The sequence below is a fragment of the Cajanus cajan genome, chromosome 9 (genome assembly GCF_000230855.2).
Source record: "Cajanus cajan strain Asha chromosome 9, NIPB_CcT2T_4, whole genome shotgun sequence".
Taxonomy (NCBI): Eukaryota; Viridiplantae; Streptophyta; class Magnoliopsida; order Fabales; family Fabaceae; genus Cajanus; species Cajanus cajan.
In genome coordinates this window covers 22,681,395-22,686,283 of record NC_138525.1, presented here as the reverse complement: position 1 = coordinate 22,686,283, position 4,889 = coordinate 22,681,395, and the positions used below count along the sequence as shown (strand labels likewise).

General features: G+C 31.9%; 1 pseudogene; it reads right to left on the bottom strand.

The window, feature by feature from the left end:
* LOC145952019 (protein FAR1-RELATED SEQUENCE 5 pseudogene) lies at window positions 1-1,485 on the bottom strand (annotated as a pseudogene).
* Between the last annotated feature and the right edge of the window lie 3,404 nt (window positions 1,486-4,889).

The window sequence follows — 4,889 nt, the reverse complement described above, 5'->3', positions numbered from 1 at the left end:
TCAAAAAAGCATACCGCGCAATTCATCTTGAAACAACTTAAAAATTGCATTGGTATAAGCCTCTTGAAGTTGTTTTTCAAAGTAGCAACTTGTCATCAATTGAAAAGATGAATTAAGTGAATCAAAATCAGCTTTATTTTCCTTTTCCACCTTGCTTTTTAATGCACTATCATATTGCTCAACAAATTGTGCGAGTGAGGTTTTTGAGTTAACATATCCATCAAAAAATGCATTCATACTTTCACTTCTTTGAGTTGTAGACATTCTTGCCCAAAATATTGATTTAACATATACTGGCACCCAACGACCACGATCAAAAAATAAGGAGCTTAACCATTCATTTTCTTGAAGACCAAAATCCTCAATCATTCTTTGCCAACCAACAATAAATTCATTTAACTCCACAACATCATACACAATGGCTTTTAAGGTTTTCTTTATTTCTTTGTATTGAGCCAACCCACCTAATTTCTCAGGTACCTTCTTCATAATATGCCAAAGGCAAAAACAATGATGAGATTGTGGAAATACTTCTGCCACTGCTGCTTGAATAGATCGACATTGATCTGTAATTATTGCTTTTGGAGTTCGTCCATGCATGCATTCCAACCATGATTTAAACAACCAAACATATGTATCTATGTCTTCCCTCGATAGTAAACCACACCCAAACAAGATTGATTGTCCATGGTGGTTCACTCCAACAAAAGGGGAAAAAGGCATATTGTATCTATTAGTCAAATATGTGCTATCAAATGATACAACATCCCCAAATGAGTCATAAGTTGCTCTAGATCTTGCATCCACCCAAAAAACATTTCGTAAACGACCTTCATCGTCCATATCAATGACATAGAAAAAATTTGAATTTCTTCTTTGCATACGAATGAAGTAGTTACAAAGCGCTTCAACATCTCCAACTCCAAGCCTTAATTGTCTCACCTTTACAATATAATTTCTACAATCTTTTTCACCAAATTGCAGGTTCTCATACCCTTTAGCCTCAATAACCAATGAATAAAAATTTTTGTTTGGTGGAATTCCTGCAAAATCATTTAACTCAAGTCTTCTTTTTGAATAACTATCCATCTTCTTATGAGACCTTTGAAATTGTGACTTTTTTGGACTTAAAGCATGATTATGCTCTAGATTAATTGAAGAAATGGTACATTTTCCACTTGCAATGATCACATAAATTTTTGTTTGACAACCAATTTTGTTTGACAAACTTTGCTTAGAAGAACTTGTCTTACATACATATTTACCTCCCTTGGAACATGCAAGTGAGTAATACGTAACTTCACCCTTTGTTTTTGTGCTAATTTTTCGAATCCCAAATCCAACTTCATAAGCATATTTCTTATAAAAAGCATAAAGTTCCTCTTCAGAATTTAATATCATTCCAACTTTTAGAATTTCTTCTCTAATGCTAGTTGAACATCTTTCAAATTCTTCACTTTCTTCCACAATTACAGGATTCACCATCTCCATACCTTGACCATGAAAAACATAACAAGATAGCAAACAATAATATATAGAGAAAGTAAACAATAATATCCTAGAAAAATAAAACGAAAAACTTAACAAAAAAAAAAGTAAACATCAAAGAACTTACTTGACATCAATAAAGATCCAGTAAAATGATAAGTAAATAATAATATCTAACAAAAAAATTTTTTAAAAAGAGTAAAAAGTAGAAACTTACTTGATGCCATTAAAGACTCGGTAAAATGGCATGAATCTTTAGCTTCCATTTTTTTTTGTACTTTTGAATCTTTTGTCAAAGTCTTCCTCTGCAAGTTTCTCGCATGAAGTAGTGGACGGAAAGAACAAAAAGAGGTATAAAAAATGTCTGATATAAGAAAGGGTGAAGGGTAAATTTGGAAGAAGCAAAAATTCTAAAAAGTTAAAATCAAATAATATTTTATTATTATTTTAAATTCGGACGATATTTCGGAAGCTGTATTTGGACGCTCAAGCATTTCTCTCTATAAATAGCTAACAAATAGTAAGTAGTCCGCACAAAATCTTCTTCACGTCACAATCTTAACCCATGTTTTAATGTTCATAACATATAATTTTACAAATCATAATTATTTAAAATTACACTTAATTATATAAAGGGTACTATTATTTGTTTTCAAAAGTCTCAATATTATTTTGAAAACTTGTTTATTTTTTTTAAAAATAGTTTATTAATTTTTATGAAAATTTAAGGTGTTACAATTCTCTCTCCCTCCTCCATTCCTAAGAAATTTTGTTCTGAAATTTTAATTATAAAGAAAAAGATGGATAGAAGAAAACATACAAACATACTTTCTAAGTAGAGTGATAAGAACTTTAAGAATGGTTGATAGAGAAAGAAACAAGACTATTTGATAGACAATTTCATAAACTCTTTTTCAAGAATATGTATGGATCAATGAAACATGGAGTAAACTCGTGAGATTACAATGTCAACCAATCATATTTCAAGAGTTACTTCAAGAATGCATTATCTCTCTCACCAAATGCAAACTCTTTCCTCCCAATGTTATGGTATCAGTTTTGCTTTTTAAGGATAGTCTTTAGTTCTTTCATATTTCGGTCTAACTTTTTGCCTTTACTAATCTCATCTATCAAACTTTTAGCACTTTTTAGCATATCCCAGTAAGGATGATTTAAGGGTTACTCACATGTCAATTAAAGTTTCGAAATTTGTTGTAAAGGTTCAACTATCTAGCCATCAAGGTAGACATGTTAAGGAACTTTCTACTTAAGATTCAAAGTCATAATTCTTAAGAAACTCATACACTAGTGCACAAGATGTCTTTTACGTATGTTATTTTAGGGTTTTTACGTCGTAAACAAATCTGACGTCAATGCGGGAGACGTAAATTTACGTCGGTTGTGATAGTCGACGTAAATTTACGTCGGACATTGCCAAGAACCGACGTAAAATTGTTGCCAGACATGCACAAGAAAGACGCACAAATTTACATCGGACTGTGCTATGTTCGACATAAATTTACGTCGATTAAGGCCATACCCGACGTAAATTTACGTCGGACAATGCTATGTCTAACGTAAATATATGCATTTTTTTTAATTTGCTTTATTATTCATACACCCAAAACCTGCATACAGTCTAGAATACAAATTCAATCAGTCCGCATAACCCAAACAGTCCACAATAATCTCAAAATTTATATTTACAACTATCCTAAAAAGAAAATAATGTATAAATAAAAATCATAAATTAAGACAATATAAATCCAACTATCCTAAAACTAACTAAACTTAGAAATCTAACTAATTTATATTTTGAAGAAAAAAGTTGCCCATTCCTTTCTTATCTTTGTGATATTCTCTTCGGCCAATGGAGATGAATCTTGAAAGAATTGAAACATTAATTTAACTGTTGTGTTAATTCTCATAAAAGTAAATATACTTAAATAAATGTTGAAATGAGTTACCTCCACCCAAGAATCAATAATAGCCACAAAAACTATGTCCTCATCCAATACATGATGTAATAGCCACATTCAAACGAGTCTTGTTGCTTATTACACTAAAATGAGAAACAAATAATAATATTATTTCCAAAGTTGATAAATTCAAATATTATTGCCTCTATTAAATAATTTGCTAATCTTAGGGTATATGAAGTTCAATGTCTTTGATCTGGTTCTTCCACTTAAAATATTAGTTCCAGACATGATTCTAATTAATTCAAATAAAAACAGATGTTAGCCAATATATATAGTTACAATTTTAAAACATAATGAAAAATTATAGTTACCCTTGTAATTGGCTTTTCATTTTGTGGTTTGGTCTTCGATGTAATGAACAAAACCACACCATGGTGTAATCCTTAGGAATGATTACAATTAACTACCAATGAGACCTACATTGTATGACAAACAAATTAGTTATAAAATTACCATGATTAAAAAATAAATTAAAAAAACTAACCCTTCAATGTATGGAGCCATGTATATATGTCTTCTTGAGTCACTCATCCATGTTTGCATATATTGTTGTATCTGGACCTTCGTGTTCCTTGATTTTTGGATGGATTGAGGCTCAATAAATCCATATACTTGTGCTTGTGCTTGCTCCACACTCAATGTGTCCATGTACCTAACACAATTAATTACTATAAGTTAAATGTAATTATTGTAATTTTAGACTCATAAAAGAAAATATCACTTACATGGCCCACAACTGTATGATAGAAATATTTAACATGGAGTTTTCTCCAACAATCTTTAATGCGTCAGGGAGGGATATGTATAGTGGAAAATTAGAGCTGTCAACTCCAAAAACTCTAATGTCCCACTGCATCTGAATTAGTTTCTTCTTCAATCGTGGTAATATGGTTAGAAGCCTAAATATGGGATCATCCTCAGCTTCTGCCATATCAACATCATCAATAAAAGGTTCTCTCATTACCTCTTTACCACGATTGATAAAATCCTAAACAAATGATAAAAATTAGTTAAACAATAATAGAAATATAAGATTATAAAAGAACAATAATAGAATTATCTTTCCCCGTGTTGAAAGCGGCATCACCAAATGTCTTGGCCAAGCCAAGAATGTATCGGTTGCCTGCCCCACTAGTTGAACCTCTGTATTGGGCAAAGGCACTAGAGCAGCAACATCTTGAACATGGTCAACCACAACCCGTGTCTAGTCTGGCTCTAGAAGGACACCATGGATGGTTAAGCCACCCTCAAATACTCGATCAATAACCACTATCCGTGGGGGGTCATCCTCAACATATAACTCACACTATTTTGGTACATTAGTGTGAGTATGTTCCCCTGAGGGATCTGGAGCAGCACAACTCCCTTTAGTGCTGACTCGAACAACATCATTAGCAATTACATTCTGTTGTTGACAAC